Source organism: Polypterus senegalus, chromosome 11 (genome assembly GCF_016835505.1).
Source record: "Polypterus senegalus isolate Bchr_013 chromosome 11, ASM1683550v1, whole genome shotgun sequence".
NCBI classification, from domain to species: domain Eukaryota; kingdom Metazoa; phylum Chordata; class Cladistia; order Polypteriformes; family Polypteridae; genus Polypterus; species Polypterus senegalus.
In genome coordinates this window covers 80,113,860-80,135,392 of record NC_053164.1, presented here as the reverse complement: position 1 = coordinate 80,135,392, position 21,533 = coordinate 80,113,860, and the positions used below count along the sequence as shown (strand labels likewise).

General features: G+C 36.5%; 2 protein-coding genes across 5 annotated transcripts in view; one reads left to right on the top strand and one right to left on the bottom strand.

The window, feature by feature from the left end:
- Positions 1-11,172, bottom strand: part of tmem265 (transmembrane protein 265) — a 51,452-nt gene extending 40,280 nt beyond the window's left edge. Inside the window, exons 1-2 of one of the 4 annotated variants that reach the window (XM_039769139.1) lie at positions 10,467-11,172; positions 9,261-10,343 (exon numbers count right to left, since the gene is read on the bottom strand). The gene's annotated coding sequence lies outside the window, so the exon portion shown is untranslated. Of the gene's footprint in view, positions 1-9,260 lie in introns of all 4 variants that reach the window. The other 3 variants (XM_039769136.1, XM_039769138.1, XM_039769140.1) reach the window with 3 other exon arrangements.
- Positions 1-21,533, top strand: part of mrpl11 (mitochondrial ribosomal protein L11) — a 404,609-nt gene that overhangs the window by 123,066 nt on the left and 260,010 nt on the right. The window lies entirely within an intron of this gene.

The window sequence follows — 21,533 nt, the reverse complement described above, 5'->3', positions numbered from 1 at the left end:
CAATGTCTTGGGACAGCCTCAGGGGTAAGAAATTGGACCATTAGTGCAAATCTTAGTTGATAATGATGCTGGTTAGTATTTGTGAGTCTACATTTTTTATGGTGGCATACAACTAAAAATAACTCTTAATAAGGGTAAATAACATAATGCTTGTCTGTGAATAATTATGACAATATCTTAATTTTTGCTTCCTTTTTATGTAGAAAGTAAATATTTAAAAAATTCCTGAATCTTAGTTTAAATACATGATGTATGTATGTATGTGTATATCTGGTAGGTAACCACCCATACAATCAGATTGTGATTCAAACTGCGAATGCCATGAATATATACATAAATTTTGGTTTCTTGCTCTGTGTCTTTACTGTTTATATGTTTTTTGTCCAATGTCCTCTGCGTCCATGCAAAAGTAAAAAAAAAACAAAACAAATTGCAATAGATGTAATGTATAGATCACTACTTAGCAACACTTATATTAGAAGTTACTTTTTTCTCTTACCTGCAGTAAACAATGGCTAATATTACTGCTTTGTTAAAACATATACAATACAATACTTTTTTCATACTTTCATCTTACATGCTTTTCAGTCATCCTTTAACAAAATGGTTTATAATCATGTTATGCCTTTAACAATCATGTGAATGCAGCACTCGATAAGTCATTCAATAAACTTTAGCACTCAGAAAATAAATTAGATGTATGGGTTTCCTCCGGGTACTCTGGTTTCCTCCCACAGTCCAAAGACATGAAGGTTAGGTGCATTGGCAATTCTAAATTGTCCCTAGTGTGTGCTTGGTGTGTGTGTGTGTGTGTGTGTGTGTGTGTATATACCCTGTTGTGGGCTGGCGCCCTGCCCGGGGTTTGTTTCCTGCCTTGCACCCTGTGTTGGCTGGGATTGGCTCCAGCAGACCCCCGTGACCTTGTAGTTAGGATATAGCGGGTTGGATGATGGATGAATAGTAACAAAATTGTTTATGTCTAATAATAGGAAAAACTTGCCACATATGCAAAGAATAACTTTGGCATGTGAGAAATGTATTAGCATATTCTCTCTTTTGTTTAAGTAAATGAGCAAAACTGACTTTGTTAATGTACTGTACATTTATTCCAATGTTTTGAGAACATGCTTTTCATTACATGGATGGGGACATTTTACTTTTCTGATCAATATTACTGAACACCTAAAATGATTAAATTATTGTATAAAATCAAAATAAGAATAAATAAAAATATAGAAAAATGTCATTACAAAACCAATTATGCATTTCTTAGGAAGCTACGGTACAGTTTACTAAATTTAGTATATCTACCATTTTCCAGCTTCTACTTGTAGTACTAGGGTGTTGTACTGTGTTGGCCATTATGGATGTATTGAGATGTGAAGCAAAATTACACCTTTTTTTGGCTAACCAAAAAGATTACAATATGCAAGCTTTCAAGGCAACTCAGGCCCCTTCTTCATTACATCTTACCTGAAGAAGGGGCCTGAATTGCCTTGAAAGCTTGCATAATATAATCTTTTAGTTAGCCAATAAAAGCATTTTGCTTGACTTCTCACTACAGCTTCTACTTGGAAATACCTTTTTATACTGAACTTAGTTGATTGATTTTAACTCTCTCAAACGTTTTACCCCATGATCTGTGGTGTTTCTATGTTCCTACTCTACCTACACAGGCCAAATACACTTCTTTCTCTTTACTGGATTCTGCAGCTGAATCCCTTTAAAGCTGTAACACTTTGTTTTAATCTTGTTTAATTTGAAATACTGCTCATTTTATCTTCACTTTTGCTTCAGTGAACTTGAAGCCTGTGTTTCTTTTCTCCAACAATGCAAATTAACTACTTGAACCCTGTTTTCACTGATAAGAACACTATATATGGTGAAAACCAAGCTGTTTCCTGGATTTGCCATTATTTTTTCCACATTTATAGTGATGGCTATTTTTAAGCTTTTGATTATTGCAGATTCAATTGAGTTTATTCTTATTAAGCACATTTACACTAAACAGCCCAGTATGCTGTGTCATTATTATAAAAGTAATGCAACATATGCTGAAAACAATGTTGAAACATAAACATAATGGCCATCTACAAGTCATTCTGCAAAAATAAAATACCATTCCAAAATGTTAGCCCTAGTTTTACCTAGTTTGTCTGAGTTTTGCTTTTTTTATTCCATCATTTCACAATCTTGGTAAAATTAGTAATTAACAAAACATTTTTTTAAGAAAATATCACAATTTTGTTTTTTGTAACTTCTAGTAGGAAAGGAAAAAATCTGCTGACTGTTGGCAAAAGTAACTTGTAATCGGAAAGGAAACACTTTAATGTTTATTTTGATGGGCAACAAAACAACTTTTGTAAATAACAGTGCTGGTTCCTAACTTCACATATTGTATGCAGTTTAAGCAGTAAACCAAAAGCATTCTTAACTGTAAATTAGTTGACTAGTAGACCACCAACTACAACACTTGAGTTTACCAAGATGATCGCAGTAATTGTGACAATCTACCTGTCCAGCTTGTAGTTTGAATAGTGCCAAGATGACCATAGTAAAAGTTAGACTTTGCAAATATTTGTGTCTAGTTTTAAGTTTTCCTGAGTTTGGTACACTTAAAAATCAAAAAAGAAAATGTTTTACTGTAAAACAAACCTACAGTCCGCCTTAGTAAAATAAAAGTGTCTGTGTATCTGTGTCTCATTTGATATGGGATTTGTAAAAGCAGTGCTAATTTTTGTGAGGCATCATCTGTTTAATTAAAAGATGCAATGCATTTTATTACTACATGCATTATAAAAATACATTCCAATAGATGGTGCACTGCAAACTTAGATAACTAGTAGCACAGCTAGTACTCTGTAAATGTATAAAAAGACACAACCTACTTGAATATGTATATATATAAGCATGTGGCATAAGAATTAACTTCCAGCTTTTTTCCTTTCAACAAGGAAAAGCAGCAATAATCTAAGATGACTTTCAGTTATGTTGTTCTAAATTTACAGTATATTGCAGAGGACAACTCTTTACACTATTTTTCTGCTACATTTAGTCTTACCTTTTTAGTTAAAGCTAAAGCAAAGTGCACACTAAATTATTAAATATATTTAAGAGTGCTTTATGGCAGGTGTACTGGACCAATAGGCCCACATGTGTTTTTTTTAATTTAAAAAGCATTAGAAATATTTAAAAAAAGGTACCATGGAGGAAACCAAGCTCAATTAACTGTGCTGGGTAGAATTATTGCAATCTGCTTAACACTTGTGGCTAACTCAGTTTATAATTTCATAAAATATGGTTATCTTGCTGCTTAGGAACTAATATTTTCATCAACATGTTTGTCTTTGACCTGATAGGCATTGTATTTTTAATCAACATTGACCAAACTATTTTTTCAGCTGTTAAAACTTAAGTCTACTGCTTTTATTCGATCATCATTAAAAAAAAATTCTACAGAACATATCTCTGGTATCATGAAGGGCTCTTCTGACAGCTTCCTTAAAGTCATCCCAAAGTCATATTACTGTCTTCTGTAGTCAAGCAGTGTAAAGAATACTATTTTAATTGCTTTGACAGGGTGTTATGGGAGCAAAAATTTGAATGCCTGTACAGAGTATTTTTCCTCCAACCACTCATTAAAGCAAGCACATGCATGTGTGTCCCTTTGATTAATACTTGTCAGCTACTTTATAGCTGGGAGATGCTCAGGGGTGCAGGTGACCAATCCCTGAGACATACCTGACACTTCCTTTTCTTTTAATGCTGGCAGTATTGCAAGCTAGTTTATGACCAAAATGCATCTCAATTTTTACCTTGAGCTCTAACTGAATTGTGAAATGTCATGAAAAAGGTGCCTTGAGTTATAAATTATAACTGAATCGAGAGTATGCATTATATTATTTTCTTTGTAAAACATGTACACATAGTTTTGATTTATTCTAAAGAATTTTAGAAGCACATCTATTACCATAGACCACAGGTCCCTCAGGCCATCCATCTGCATCTTTCTCACATAATATTAGCCTATTAAAATAAAGCCCATGTTTCACTGAGTTCAGTCTGCATGTTGCTCTTGCTGAAGTCACAAAACCCAGATTCAAATGCCAGTTGCAATTTGAGTGATTTATATTTGCCTGGCTTTAATTCTGGATAATTTCGAACATCTGTTTGGCTACTTTTATGCTGTGCTTACTGCCAGTGGTTGAAATAGGCCAGAATGCATGTTTTTTTGTTCCTTTTCTCTTGAATGTGCACACATTATGCAGCTCAGTGTTCATCTGCTGACGTGCATTGCATGCTTTGTTTATATTTTTGCATTGATCTTCTACATATTATTTTTTCATCTTCATCCTTTAACCATGCAGCAATATTATATTTGATTTTTTATGGAATAAAATGTACCCCATTTATAGTTGGGTAATGTTTACAACATCTGTGTGTTGTTTTCTTTAAAAGCTGACAGATATTCAGTACATGCTATTGAATTTTCACTGCAACTGTAAAGTGTTAAAGAATAACCTTCCAGTGCATCTCACCAAGGTTCGGTTGAAGGCTGAAGTCACTCCATAGATCATTTAAACTTCCTTGAAAAGTGGGGAAAATGTTGAAGGTAAAATACTTCTTACTAACCTTGACTCTGTTACTAATGAAAGATGAAGTGACAGAGAAACATACAACATGGTTACCTTATAGTATCCGGAAAGATATGATCCATAAATTGTAAAGTACTCTTAAGAGAAGCTATGAGTAGGTGTTGCATAGCAAGGCAAGAGTGACCACATTACATTTTTGCATAACATGTCTGTACTTAAGGTTTCTTGACATAAATCTGAAATTGGTTAATTGACTCCAAACTAAACAATATTTTTAACTCTTATTTTATTTGAATCATTGCTTTGAATGTGTACCACTTGATGCTTGTAATGACAAAAAGGCACAAGAACAATAAGCTTTTTCTTACATGAATATCTTTAGAAAGGAAAACTGAATTTCACTGATGAGGGGATGCCATCAAGTGAGGCACAGAACTATTTGTGTGTTGCCCAGCGTGCTGCATATTCATTTGTTACTGATTACTCATTAGGGATTATGCATTGGAATTGATGGTATATTTTTTGTTTCTTAGTGTTTTGTGTGCTGGAAATATTACCCTGTCCACTACTTTAATCAGACAAGCAGCAGTATAAAAGAGGATATCATTTTATTAATATTTATCAAACTCTGGGTATACTCTGCTACTGATAACCATTTACATGTTAATGTGTTGAATTATATTTTCCATACACATTGGATATGTATTTCATAGGTTGGTGATACATACTGTTATTGACACAAAACAAGAGTAATATGAAACAACACATTACGGAGTTATGGAGCCTTAACACTAGTTAATGAGTCAACTGGTGTGTGAACGTAAGTGGGAATGTGCCACTTGACCTATTTAGTATACATTTATTTTTTTGCTTTGTAGATAATTAATATAATTACATTTTTTTATTCCAGCTTTATTTTCCAAGGTAACAATGCTAAGATATGTTACAAGCGTTTAGAGACACATTTACAGTTGGAGCATTGGCAGATGGTCGATTTACTCTTGGTCACACCATTTAGGCAGATATATATGCTACAATAACTCACAACAGTTTTATTATATACCTAGTATTTGTCTTTTTATGATTTTATGAAATCTGAAGATAGAAAAATAAAAATGTGTAGCAATTCATTTTTGATATAACTGGAAAGCGTGGAGGTCTATTGGAGGTCATCTTGAAACAGAAATATATATTTTTTTCTTATCCCAAGTGCATTAGAGTGACAGCCATTGAATAGTAACTGCTAAAGTGACTGGGCTCATCTGACAGTATTTTGCTTTCTCTTGTGTCTAAAGTTATGAAGTTCAATACTAAAAAGAAAACTGATAGATCTTTTTCTGTTTAAATATGTATGCATGAATATGTGTTTGTATGTTTTCATATAGGCGTGCATGTGTATATGTGGCACAAACCTATATGTTTATGTAGTGGTAGTAATGAGTCTTGTTATTGACATTTGACCGTTGGCATCAGGTCTTCATACATGTTAACTGTAGTAAGATACACTATGCCTATATTTTAGTCAGGGTAGCAGCAGTAGCAACTGCTCTCCCTTGGCTTGTAATTTTTTACAACTGATGGCTGGATTGCTGTCAACAGGGGTGTAGATTTTTTTTTATTAGGCAGCAAGTGATTGTGGGTAAATTCTAGAAGAGCAAAATCTCTTGCTGTCTATAAAGATTTTATAAAGGTTACACATACGGGATCTGTGTTAAACCAGGACTGTCTATGACAGTGGCTCGTTGTCTGATATTCCTAGGAGTATTTGCATTTGTCTAGGCATGCTGTTTTAACTTTATATAAAGCAAGCAGCATTATTCATTATTTAAGACATCTTACTTTAGCTACTGAGCACTTAGAGTTAATCTCTCTTTCATTTTTTTTTGTTTTTATTTTATAATTAATAACTGGGTATTTCCATTGCATAAATGACTATAGGCAAAGATGATCAAGCAGCCTTTTAATAATTTTGTAATACTTTTTAAAATAATGCAGCAGGTGAAGTAATGGCATTGTTTAAAAAGTCTGTGTATTTTAAAAGTGTGAAATTCTGCTCTTTGTTTGCAAAGGTAAACAATCACAAATCTGCATGCCAAACATGCATGAGATAATCATGTACAAACCCCCTGGGTTACTCTGATGTCAGTCAAAGAGAGAATACCAGAAGAGAAACTGGAAGGGAGCCCATTAGTGAAGCCAAGCTGAGAGATGCATATAAAAACTTGCCCTCCCTGATCTCTCTTCAGGGCACCAAGAGTTTACTCTGAAGAAAAGGTGAATAAAGGCTGAAAAATGCAGAAACATTTTGAGTGTTAGAAATTAATCTGCTCTTAATTCTTTCTCTTCCAAACCCATTATCCTTTTTGCTGAAATAGTCTTTTTAATGTTGAAAACTAAATTGCACAGAAAGAGAACAAATTTAACAAGAGACATAAGAAAAGCAGTCCTTTTAATGGTATTGTCATTTAAATAAATGTCAGATGAGGAATGCTCAGTTAAATTAAAGAAACACTAGACATGCTTTTCACATAACTGTCTTGCTTAATAGTTTTATATATAATTTGCCTATTATTCATTATGCATGGTCTGAAAAAGACAAATTTTAGGTGTTTTAAGAACCCGAATAGAGGTGTGAAATAAATTTCATAGTATTTTGTTTTGATGTATATTAATTTTAGATGGTCTAACTAACAGTAGATGCACTGACATTATAGTAGATTCCTTATAAGCATTCAGTCTGTCCTAATTAAATGGTGTAATTATATATTTGCATGTACACACACAGTTATTTGTTCTTAAAATTAATTTTAATTTTTGATACATTTGCTTATCATTTTATCAACAGTATGCATATATGCAGTATAGGCACACACTTTGTCCTGATTAGAGCTGCAAATAACAAGAAAGCCTTCAGTTTACCATTTAATGTTCTTTATAATATATCTGATTATAATATTCACCAAGAAAGAATCAAAAGTGACTTCTTCATGGTTATTGTACAAACCCATTGGGCCTACAAAGTTCTTTAAGGTCTCAAAAGGAAGATATGCACTATAGGAAATGGCTGAAAGACAGCAGGCACAACCTAATGTTCTATTAACAGCCAATACTGGCTTCTAGTTAATTGATTGGAAAAGAAAACCCTGAAACATCTGTATCTCTCTAAGAAGAATTTGAGAGTATTATGTTAAATATGTCTTATTTTATGTTTGCATCCTTAACCAAACTGCTTTGCTGATATTTTATGAGCTGTGGTTTTAGGAGACAGTATCTTATTTAGTTACACAATATACATTTATATTCTGAATTAAGAATAACAAGATAATTTATATAAATATTTGATGAAAACTATATTAATAAAACACTTTTTTTTATGTTCCAACTATCATTCAGCCGTTTTTGAGGTCAATTTTTATTACACCCAGCATTATGGCAAGGCTGTGCCTCTCCTGACAACATCCAGCACAAAGTTGGACCTGAACTACATACTCTTGCAAGACATGCTGATACTCCTACTGGACCAGTTTAAGAGTATCCAGTTGTCTAATATGCATGTTTTTGTGATGCCTTGGATAAATATTCCAAAGGTGCTGCCTTCATACAGTGGTTTGAGTTAGGTCACATACTTAATAAGTTTCACATCATTCAGTATATATTGATACAAAAGCCTCATCTTCTTGATGTAGAAAGCTTGGCCTGTTAGCTATGCTGACGGACCTAAAAGCACAAGGTTGCCAGTTCAGTTCAAAATATAGCTTGTTGTGTGACTGGTACATGCCACATAACCTACCCAACCTCCAGTGATAAGACTTGTATGTAAACAACTGTAATGTATTCTCAACTTGAAAGTTACCTTGAATACTGCTATAAACACATGCATTCCTGCATCTGCGTTCATTCTGTAAATTTTGGTAGGCTTTGATTTTTAAAATCATTGTCTAATTGAAAGTTGTCAAAAGAGAAGGGCATTTCTTCTCAAACTGAATAACATTTGCAAACACCAAAATCGCAACACAGTATCTGTGTAATTGACTCTGTTTCTTTTATCTTTTGCATATGCACATTTTATATATATGTCATTGGTTTTAGCTAATATCTTTTAGCAGTGCACCCTTAAAGTAGGTTTTCCATACTTGAACATAATCAGGAGCTGTTTTTCAATTTTGTTGTTGTAAATGACTGTATGATAGAAGCAATCTGCAGGGAAGCTTTCCTGCCTCAGTTATTTGGCGAGCTTACTTTTGCTTCACTTTGTCTGACGATTTTCATATATTTACAATACATTAAATCTTGATTGTACATTGATGTATTGAACCAACATTTTTGGTTAATGGTGAATGTTTTATCTAAATAGTCAACTGACAGTGAATGTAATATTTGATAAATATTGTTAATGAGAGGCTCTTTTTTAATGTATGGATTTAAAAAAATGACAGAATTTAGCAGAATGGCAGAAATTAACATTTTTTAAGAGCATTATAAAGTGCTAGAGAACATATTAATCACCAAGATCAAGAATGCAGAAAGCAATGGAATTCTGGGAGTATTTGTATCTATGGTGTAGGTGGCTTGCCAAGCCTCTAAGGACTACATATTTCATGTACTAAGGGTGAATGAGCGGGGTGTAAATGTTACAACGGTTTAAGCACATGAATGTATATTCACCGGCTTTTCTTGATTCACTCCGTTGCGGTGCCTTCTTTTAAGATCCCTGCAGCTCCTTCCGTTTCTTTCGCAAGTACCATCCACGTCTGTTTGGGATGAGGTGCCGAAATGAGTAGTTTGCTGTGTGCTTAATTGAATAAGGTACCAGCTTTTTGGCAGAGGGATTCTCCTTTCATGTCTGAAGCACCTCGCTTTTTCCGACGGCACTTACACACGGCCGCTTGGATTCCAAGAGATAACGGTGCACATCATCAGTCTTCCAGCGATATCGCAAGTAGCATGTGAACAAGTCCTGTATTTACTAAAATATTTGTTAACTAAAAATAATAAAGAAGTGTGCGAAAGTAATTTACAAAGATATTTGAAAGTAAGGTTCAATTTTTGTAGGCATGCTGATCTGACCTCTGCCCAAATCTACAAGTAAGTAAACGCACAGAGAAGGAAACGCTGCCGATAATCCATCATGGTTTAGAATTTTTCATTCCGTGCTTGATCGTAGGTATTGAATGTAAAACAAGTTTTAAATAAAGTAAAACAAAGAAAGTGTCCCAGCACCTGATGAACCGGAGAACCGCATCTCGTTTGTCACATGGCCGCACTTAGATGAGACTTTTGTGTGACGCCGGTCGGCATTTTTCAGTTGCGTAAGTTTGATATTATTTATGTTTTCAAAATTTTCACAAAGGTACTGATTCCCCCCGGGGCATATAACTCATACTTCATAATTATATTCCACTTGATTGTGTTAATCCCCAACAAAAAATAATCCTATTGTGCTTGATTATACTCACATCACAAACATCGCCCCCTTGACTCCAATATCCTAATTATTAGTGTTGACTTGTTTGAGCACATCTTCTAAATGAATGTTTGCACTCCTTCCACCGAGGTTGCTTTCTTTCTGCTTTAATGATTATAATCACTTCCTTTGATTGCAAGGTCCTTTTGAAGATAAGTGAACGTGGCGGCAGGCAATACAATCTTTTAATTGCTGGACCGTGGGTGTTAAATAATTCATTCTTCATAAGCAGATTTTACAGAAATCAGGGCTTGTAAAAGCCGCCAGAAAGTTTCTATTTTCCCCTGGATTAAAAAAAGATAATGTTTTAAAAGAGGTAGGAAAGTGGAGTAATTTATAATGCATTATTATCACAATTTCCTATATGACTGATCAAAATAACGGACAAAAGTACAAAGAACTTTTACCAGTCTGAAGAGAAAGTGACACTTTTTATTTTTCCCCAGTAAATGCTGCCCGATACCGATGGAGATCCAAATTGCTGAAGTTTTAATGCATGAAGCCGTCTCCTTCTGCAGCGTCTCTCTTAAAGTCCTACATTGAGAAAAGATTTGCCAAGTGCACTAGTTAAAAAAAGGCATCCCTTGCTTGAAATAGTTTGGAGTCGAAAGAAAAACCTCAGACGTGCATTCTCCGTCCCCGTTGGAAAGGTTGCGGTTCCTCACGTGTATTCCAGAGGGATACGATCAAATTGCAGGTTGTGTGTGTGCGTGTGATAGGAAGCGCGACCCCGATACCTGGAATACGTTAAATAATCCAAGGAAATGCAGAACGTGAAAAATGCCGAACAGGATAACTTGAGAACGCGGAGGAGCTTGAAGATGCTCTTCTGTGAACGGAAATGCTCGCAAGTCCGTCCCTTTGTGCCGAGCTGCCTTGTGCGTGTCTTCAGCCAGGATCGCCTTCGTCGCAGCTCGCAGTGGCCCTACGCCTCTGGGGACTCACGCCTTACTAATTAACTCTGGCACTTCCGCCTTTTCTTTCCCTTTTGCCCTCTGAGGACAACTTAAAATATAGACGAATAAGTAACAAGACCGCTTCATCGCCTCTCCCTTTATTTCATTTTCTTTCTTGATAAAGCACAGTGTGCCTAGACAGAGATACTAAATAATGATGATTACACACGACATAAGCAAACAGGATATGTATGGCAAGATTTCTAAGAGAAAAGAATGTTGCTCTTCTATTTTTTGACAGTGGTGTTTGTAACATTAATGGCAAGCTTGACATTATTCTGTAGCAAATGTGCAGTATGTGTCCTAAGGTTATGTGTACTCCAATTACAGCAGACTAATTGTATATGAATATTATACCAGATTACTTGGACAAAATATTTCACCAAACGCTTATTTTCAGATAAATTCTGGTTGGTATATGTCTTTTATTTTGTAATATTAACATACAATTTCTTTGCATGATTAATCCAATAAAGGTTTGCAGGTGTTTATGATATTAGTTACTTTTAAATAATTTTCAAACCCTTAATCAAAAAGAGCACTTAATTAACAAACTTGCATTTCATTGAAAACTATTGGTTTCTGCTAGCAGAATAAATTTTTTGTTAAACTGGATACTTTAGTCAGGTTAAATCATTATACCTATTTAGCAAATGTATTAATTTATGCACTATTAAGAAGATCAATACTTAAATCAGTCAACTAGTCCATCAAACACTGGTTTATGTACTACCATTAAGAGTATATACATTTTTCCAGTGTGTTACTGGGGAAATTAAATTGCAATCAGTATCCCATATACGCATTAACTATTACAAATGAAATAAGCCGTTTCAAATATACCTCAACGTATAAATTATATCCTTAATGTGTGTGTGTGTGTATAATGAGTGTGATCTGTCCAGAGTTGGTTCCTGCCTTGTCTGATGTTAACTGGAATGGGCTTTAGCTCGTCAAGCAGTCTATCAAACAGTAGTTTATATACCACCATTAAGTATGTACATTTATACAGCATGTTACAGGGGAAATTAAGTTGCAATCTGGAGCACATGTGTATCCATTTATATCCTTGACTCACCTGAGGGTCTGTGGATGGGTACTTGAATGTGCCCTGTCCAGAGTTGGCTCCAGCCTTGTGCCTATTGTATTCTGGAATGGGCTTTGGTGTGTTGTGACCCAGAACCAATTAAGTATGTTGAAAGAGTTTGATAAAAATTAATAGATGGATTTTTTATTTTTGCTTTGCTTACTGCAAATTTTGTATGTCCTATATTTATATGTTTTCTATTCTGTATATACCTGGGGACCCAAAATTTCCAGGACTGTTAACAAACAAACCGTTTATTGTAGAAATGACAGCAGCTCCCTTTTATTCTCCTTGAGATGCAATACCTTTGTCCTAGTGTTTCTCCTATTCCTGGAAGCATTTCCTCTACTCTTCCATGTCTAGAGCCTCCTGTGTTTTTTTTCTCCTGTATTTCCTTTCTTCAGTCTCAGTTTTACTTTCAGGAGCAAAAGGAGGTCACAGAGATGAAGGTTTGACGATTATGGGAGGGTGTGATGCAATAACCACATTATTTTTGTTCATACACGTTTTGAGTGTCAACACAGTGGTTGCAGGTGCGTTGTCATGGTGCAAAATTCAATTTTGGGTGTGCCACTTCTCCAAAGATGATCTGATATTTTCCTTTAGAAACTGCCTCAGAGGTTCAATGTAATGTAACTGATTAACGGTCAGTCCCAGGGGAACAAACTCTTTATAAACAAGTCCTTCAGTGTTGAAAAAGGAGATCATCATTGTCTTTTGAAAATCTGGCATGGTGACTTGGAGAAAAAACATTGCCCAAGGCACATGCACGATTGTAGAATAAATGTGACAAATAGGCACTTGATCAACTGAGTACGATGCCACGCACAAGATGGATTAATCAGGCTTTAGGCGTACTTTACTTTATGGCATATTTGAGAAATACACACTGCTTCTCTGCTGTTGACCAGTTTGGGGATTTTTTTTTTTGAAATTTTATTAATTTTATTGTAATCATTCCATACAAATCAATCAATTTTTACAAAAAGTAGGATTGAGAAAAAGTCAACCCCCACCCGTGATTGGGGAATTTTGAGGTCTCCTCTTGTACAGTGTGATATTTTGTGATTGTTCTGTTTTGTTTTTCTTCATATCACTTCCTTTACACTCCAGTTATCCCAATGACTAATTTACTGAGCTGTACTTCTTCCAGGGCATTTAAAGAGATACTGTATAATTCCTCCAGCATGTCCTGGGTCTGCCCCTTGTGTCACACCTCGTAGACCCTGTGAGAGAGGTACATAGAGACAATCTAACAATATGCCCAAACCACCTATTCTAACTCATTTCTGTCTGGAGAAGCATTGGTTGTACTCTGACATCCTCCCATTTCACTGAGTTCCTCACACTGTCATGGAGAGTAAACCCTGCAATCCTGTGCTGGACTTTTATTTTGGCAACTTGCACTTATGATCTCATTCTCTAAGTTACTACTCAGAACTTATTCAGCATATGAGATGATAGAGATTACACTACTGGATGCATTCCATTATCCCAGCGCAGTCTTTTCTAGTGAAGCTGTGAATGTGTTGTTCTCCATAAACGAAATACACTGTCTGTTCTCCTTTAAAAATGTATAACACTATTTTAGTGTGTAATTCCAAGACCATTGTTCCACATAACATTGATGAGGCAGTTTCAATAGGATCTCACCCATCCATGCAGCATTGCACCTACATAGGTTTTTAATTACTGCCGCAATGTTTCCCACAAAGAGGGCTACCAAGTCAGATCCAAGGCTTCTGGCAGTGCCTCCTCTGATGAAAATATATCCACCAGGTTTAGGAATTCTGAAAGTGATATCCCCATTTGAAGTCCATGTTTTCCAGCTCTTGCTGACGCCTGCCTGGGTGACTTCCCCCCCAAACTTCCTCAGCCATTGAATGGTTGGCCAGAACCTTTCTAAAGCCATTTAAAAGTGATTCTTAATGGATGCTGTCTTGTTATAGTACACAAAAAAAAAAAAAATGAATAACCTACAATCATATAAACATTATAACGTTTGCAAATTGTTATGTTGTTGTTTGCTTTGTAAATTTAGTTAAGATAGCTCTGACTGTAAAGGGCACAAAATCAAATGTACAGTAGCATCCTCAGGCAAGCATTTTAAAGTTACAATAGATGCCAAATGTTTGCATATTTCAGAGAATCAGAGATGAGAATTGACCTGAAATTCCCAAGGGTGGCAACCTTGGAGCCTATAGTCCTTTCCCTTAACAACAAGGTCATAGTCAATAACCTCACCATTAAGAAAATATATTAATAACATACATTTTTTATGTAGAAATTAAACATGTCAGTTTTCAGAAAATGGGCCAAACCAACCCAAATTGATTTAAATACTTTTGGCAGTTTACATGCTTAAATACCGCAGTGCAGAAAAATGGATAAAAAAGACAGTGTTTCCAAGAGAGATTTGCACTAAAAACAAGGCAGACAACCGAACATAGACAGCAACCTTGCTGAAAATGGTCTTCCAGCTCCACTGCTTTGCATTTCACATTTTAGTTTTATATACTGTGGAGGCTGGCCCAGACACAGACAGGCAGACACGTTCATTTTTCCCACCACACGTTTATTTACACAGTTACAAGTGCACCACAAACCTCACAAGTCCCCAAAGTCCTGGCCACACAATGCCTTACTTTCTTCAGGCCGCCTCTTTGCTTCCTCCAGCAAGTTCAGTACACTCCACTCCCGACTCTCACCCTGAATGAAGGGAGGCGGCCCCTTTTATCCACACCCAGATGTGCTCCAGGTGCTTCCCGGCAATCTCCCGCAGACACGCCCAAGTGTGGTGGAAGTGCCGGCTGTATCCCCGGAAGCACTCCGGGTGTCCCAGCTCCTCTTCCCCCCAGCACTTCCTGGTGTGGTGGAAGTGCTGAGGTCCAGGGCTCCAAAGGCATGGGGGCGCACCCTTGCGGTGACCATGGGCCCCTACAGGGTGGAACTTCAAAGCTCTGTACCCGTGGCCCCCAAAGAAACCAGGGCGGTCGCCCCTAGATGGTTTGGGGAAGGAGCAAGCCCTCCTCCGGTCCTCCTGGGCATCTTGGCCGGGTCGCCACCTCTGACAATGCATAAAGTCATCTTATATGGTCATGGAAAAGATGATCTTAAGTAGAATCTTATTTTTCAAAAAGGCAGTTTAATTTAATATATCAGTTGTGATGGACGGCTGGCATTTCAGTCCGGTTGGGACGCCCCTCAAATGAAGACAGCGGTCTTTTCAGAACAATACATCCCCCAGGATGCTAGTTGGCAGCTCCCCTGGATGGAAATGGTTCTCCAGACTCCCGCAGGGCAGCATGGGACATGGAGTCCTGTTCTTCAGCCCTGTTGGGTGCCGTGGGTGCTGCCACGGGGAGCTCACCAAGAACCAGGGGGATATTATGGTGATGTTAACCCAGAAGTACTTAGGAGTCAGGAGGACGGAAACCTGCAGTACTTCCGGGACAACTGAAGAAGGCGTTTGATCCGGAGATGGAATACTTCCAGGTCAGAGACTTTAAAAAGACTGTGGGAAACCCCAACAGATTAAGCTGGAGTTGGGTGGTAGAGGATGGAGCTGCTGGGAGTGGAGGGTTGTGTTTATTGATTATTGATTGGAGAATTGTTAATTGTGGAGTGTGCGGTGCTTTGGCCACTATTATTGAAGATAACAATAAAAGAATCCTCTTTGGGCTTTTACAAGTGTGTCTGGGACGTCTGTCTGGTGGGTTCAACGGGGCAACAGTGAACCCTAGCGTCCATACAGTTCAGATTTAATGATTCTGCTTAAACCATTCCACTTTTCATCTATGTGTCTGGCTGGACATCTTCTCTCTTTTAAAGAAAGCACATGGGAGGTCTCTAAACTAGAGAGACCCAGTTTAAAAGTAAACTGTTATTTAACTTTCATCACTGTAGGTTGAAAGATTCACTGCTTACAGAGATGATAAAAAATTGAAAAAGAAGCAATAAGCAGAACTAACTATGTGAAAAATAGGATATAAAATAATCATGAAATTGATACTGAGAAAAAAAGTTCTAAGAAATAAAACAGAGAAGCTTTCTTTAATCATAAAGAGGAAAATACAATAATGTAAAATATCAAAAAAGTCAAACTAAATATAGGATAATTATATGCACACGTTGATCAAAATAAGGCATATAAAGGATTATTAGCAATGCAAAAAGAAAAGGTAAGAAAATGGCAAATAAAACAACTTACAAATATGAGAAAAAAGTAAGATACAAAAATATGAAAAAAATCATACAACGCTATTATATAAGGAAAAGGGAAATACATATATATTGTGTAAAAGAAATATGAGTAAATAGTTAAAGTACACAGAAAGTGTGCAAGCAGATGCCTAGAGAATAAGTAAGACTACAAACTGAGTGGGCAAGCAGCGTTAAGAGTGACACTGTATTTTCAGATAGGTCCGCTACACTGTGCTTTTTATTTGTTAAACTCAATAACTTGTCATTTATCTTTTAAACAATGCTGTTAGCAAATGTGCACGGATTTCTCAGGTTTTTTTCCTAGACGGTATCATTAATACGGGCCATAACTAAACTATAGAGGCATTAATAAGCAGTACATTAGATAAGCTTGTTTATTATGGTGCCAGAGAGCAGGGACATGTTGCATGTTGGTTGAACCTGGCAATAAGAATGTGACAATATTACTGTTATGGCTTTCTCACATTTGTATCCTAGGTATTAAAGCAAAGCCATCTGGTGAAATATTTGCTTCACTGAACAAATATTTTTATTCTGGTGAACACAAACAAACACTAGTCAGTTAAGCAAGTTAGATTCTATAACATAACTATTGTGATGTATTTGTTATGTACAGTATTAAGTCAGGTTTATGTGTATTCTTTGTTTTCTTGTTGTTTGTGTTAAATTGAAATTGTTATTTTCATGTGTTGTGATTATTGTTGGTTTTCTTTATAATTCTGAAGTTGTATACTGTAACTGTGTTCTGCGGGTGGTTTGCCTTTTTTATTAATAAATTACTCTTTTCAAGACAGAAGTTTCATGGTTTATTTCTCCCTTGTGAGACATTTTGATAAGAGGGTAAATCAAAAAGTAAAGGCAATTTGAAAATTGCGCAGTAATTGCAGCAGATAGAAGCTGACACAGTACACCAATGGCTTATGGGTAGTTGAAACATGCACAGTGCAGGACTCTGTTGTTAGTCTAGTTGAAGCCAAGGTCAAATGAAATTGCACCATTGTTGAACAATGCGCTATAGTAAGGTTTCTTTGAGCGGAGGGCTTGAAACCTGCTGAAATTCAGCAAAGGATGCTGGCCCAGTACAGAAGTGCAAATAGCATGACTCAATGAAAAGTTTATGAATGGGTACAAAGGTTGAAAATGGAAACAACAAGTGTAACCAATGAAGCTCAATCCGGTCAGCCATCAACATCATATACACAAGCCAACATTGATATGGCGAATGTCTTCATCAGAGAAGACCAACTGATTATGTTATCTGCTGTTGCTGCACATTTGGATATTGGCTTTGGATATACACATGCTATAGTGCATGATGACTTGGGGTACTGTAAAGTTTGTGCAAGATGGGTACCCAAACTGCTTACTGATCTGTACCAGCCAACATCTTTTGATGAATTTGAGCAGGTTTCTCAAACTCTATTCAAAGAAATTTTACTACAGCACATTGTTCAACAATTGTACAATCCCAGAGCAGAGCTTCCATACTCATTTGACCTTGGCTTCAACTAGACTAATAGCAGAGCACTGTGCTGTACATATCTGAACTAACTATAAGGCTATGCAAAACCTGTATCTGTTGAGGTGGCCGTGTAATTTTTAGATTGCCTTTACTTAACTGGGTTAAGATGAGCCTCATCTGGTCAGGTCTGTGAATTCCCAGACTTCTTATGGGTCTTTTGGAGGCCTCGCATGCTCTTATGAAATGTTTGTGACAATGTATACACCAGTTGTCACAAATGCTTTTAGGGTGACTTTTTAAAAAGTGCCTTTTAAGACTTACTGTATATGCTTATTAAATTGGTTATATAAAACCTAAGATTTGCAGCACACATTGTCAGGAAAACCTATGGGCACTGTTGAGCAAAAGCTGTACTTTTGTTTTACTGTAAATTGATCTTTAACTTGCCCGTTTTGCTGCTACATGTCTGGAAATGCAGACAATCATGGGTACTTAAGTTCAAAGTGTATTTCGGAGGGGAAGTTTACCTTTGAAACATCAGTTCGCAAGAAGTCAGGAACACCACAGGAGGCAAAGAAACCTTGAGAAAGAAAAATTCTGGTATAACAGCTGTAGGCTGGCCAATAATGGTCAGTGAAGTGAAGGCAGAGTTCAGGTTCTTCTAAGACAGCTTCACAGAGTCATTTTTAAAAAGTAATATGTTGCTCAGGGGCAAAGAATCTACCTATTGAAGTATAGAGCAGAATTAGTTGCTTGTGGTTATGTTTTGTATGAGTGTAAATCTACATCTAGCCCTATTTTGACCTGCTTTAATCCACTAGAGGATGCAGGGAGCCAGAGTTTATCCCTGAAGAAACAAACCCATATCACAAAGTAATCCTGATAAGTTAGCCTTAACAAAATACTGACTTCGTTCCCATCTTGCTAGACCGAATCAAGGCAGCAGACAGCAAATTAAATTTAATAGACACAGGCTGTTTATCTCTGTGCAACCACATTGTTTTATATTCACAATCTGATGCTTTAGATTACAATATACAAGATTTTACACTGACAGAACTCTCTTCTGGACACTCTGAATATACATGGTTAAAAAAATCTGATTATGAACTGAGTCCACTTAATAATTCCCACTTGGAACTCTCACCCTCGGCTTCTCTGTGGTAGCACTGCTACAGGGGGGATTTGTGTTCTGGGCTAGCATTCAACCTGTCACAGCATACTCAATCTTTCTCTGTTCTGTTACTATACATTACCAGGAAAGTGCATTTCACTTATCCCTACATGCCATCACACAGACTGGTGTGTAGTGAGGCCCAGTCTAAATCATATCTGAACACATCTCTGACAAAAAGCCTCTTATGGCAATGGTGCTTGTTATGGTGTATAAAATCTGTACATTTTGCTTTCCATTATATTTTGTTTAAGACAAGACAACAGATGAACTAAGACAAATTAAAGCAGGTTTTCTTCCCTTACACCTTACTTTTATAACACTTGTTCATAGCTTAGTAAGGATGCTGAGCTGATACCTCAGGCTATTGATTACTTTATGGATGGACATCTGAAACAACAGTTTGGTTTACAGCCTGGGACATGAAGAACTACTGATACCTCAGAGTACATCAAAGGTTTTGTTGTTTGGGAAAACGGACAGTGAATTAATTCATCAATCATTTTGACAGCCAGCCAATTAGGTGCATGTGTTGTGAAACCAAGACATGACATTTCATAATAAATATGCCTTGGGTTGAGCAAAGAGAAGAAGCGAAGAAGAAGAAGGAGAAGAAGAAGAAGAAGAAGAGGAATGGACGAAGACGACACTGGTCATCAGAAAGGCATCATGAACATCGATTGCTAAGTCAAACGCCTCCCTGGGACATTCATCCTTGTCATCTGTAACCTTTTTGTAAGCTTTTCCTAAAGACTATATATTCAGACTTTCCTATCAGTACCTATTTTCTAGTATTCTTTGTTCTTGTGGTATTATTTATCTTGCAATAAATACCATGCTGCTTTTAACTTTCTATGCTTTGTCTTAATGTCTAGAGTGATTGAAGTAATAAGTTAGATTTCTTTGAGCACTTGGTGACAGCTGGATTTTTGCCATTATTTCTGTGCTGTGAGGTTTATAAGGCTGAGAGTGAGAGCGCTACTCAATAGAAGGGACAAATACGATAAAGAAGATTTTCTTGGCTGATAAATGGCCTATAGTCAAGAGTGCTGAGTCTTTGTATGTTTAAATGTATTCTTGTAGACCAAAAGTAATATTTAGGACTGAGATATCACTAAAACATCGTATGTTGTTCGTGCCGAAAATAAGTAAGTCTCTTGAAGTGCTGAATGACAGGCTGTTATTCCTATAGCACTTGTGTGGTTTAAAGTGCTAAGGGTTAATCAGTGTGTGTGTGTCATTCTTGGGGCACTGTTGTGGTTAGGGTCTGTATGTGTGTGTTTATCTATGTGTGTGTGTTTGTTCATCTTAAAGTGCAACAGTAGACCAACCCGATAACGAACTTGAAGAGAACATTTACCCTTGAGAAAACAGGTAAAGGGCAAGTAAAGGGAAATACCACGATAATACAGTGCTTAAAGGAGATACTAAGAGCTCTGGAATCTTTAAGAGGCTTCCTTTAGGTGGCATTTGCATTGACATATGCTCTAAAGACTTGTCTTCAGCATTACCAGTTGAAAGATAAATATTTAAGATCTATATATGTGCACACATTCAGAGTATTGAGATATTTCTTTAAAAAACAGGCCGTTAAATTAATTTTGCATCTCTTTAATGGTCAGAACCCAGGTTTAGGATTTCTTAGGGTAGCAGTGCATAAAACACGACCTTCTTCCCTACTTTTTGTTATGGGTTTCTTGGCTGGTAAAATTTTATAAAGACATCTACACACCTTTACATGATAGCAGGTTTACTAAAATTTGAGAATTAAAATTTTAAAAATCAGGATAGGTTAAACAAGCAAAGGTTGAAAATGAGAATTAATAAGACAGTATTAAACCCTGGGTTTCCTTGATTTTAAGCATTTGTTTGCTCTTTCAGACTGTACTGTACTGTATTACACCAAAGGAACCAAGGAGCTCCCCTCACAGGCTGAATTACTGAACACACTTCACAGCTTTGAAACCAACTGCCTTAAACCAGTAGAAGGCCAATAAAACAAATATTAAAGAAACACAAGTTCTGCACAACACGTGGCTTTATGCATTTACGGTACTCAGCTTTGCATGAAAGACAGCATCCATGAAGAGCAGCTAATATTTGAAACAAATATGTTCTAAACGCTAAAGGAGTCAGTGGAGTTAACCCTGTGGATTTTGGATTTCTAATTTAGGCATGTTTATTCAAACTATTATTATACTCTTCGGACATATTGCCAAGCTGACTTAGTGGTGCTAGGGACAAAAGGGGCAAAACAAGACATGAGATGGTTCTGGTAAAACAATCAATAGTAATGGCAGTGTGAGTAAGTTGCTAGCAACTAGCTAGAATGGCTTTTGAGACTTTCACTTCAGCACCAAAGTCTTACTGTGAAACTGTGATAGTAGGCCTTTCTTTGGTATGCAGTACCTGGATCTCTCTATCAGAAAAGGCAGTATAACATTCATAATGAGATTACACTGTTACAAATTATAATTAAGACACATGATCTCCTACTGTTTTTACCTTGGTCAGTGAGCAGAAATGACCATAACTCACCAGTGCCAACTTTGATGGACAAACCTGGTCCTA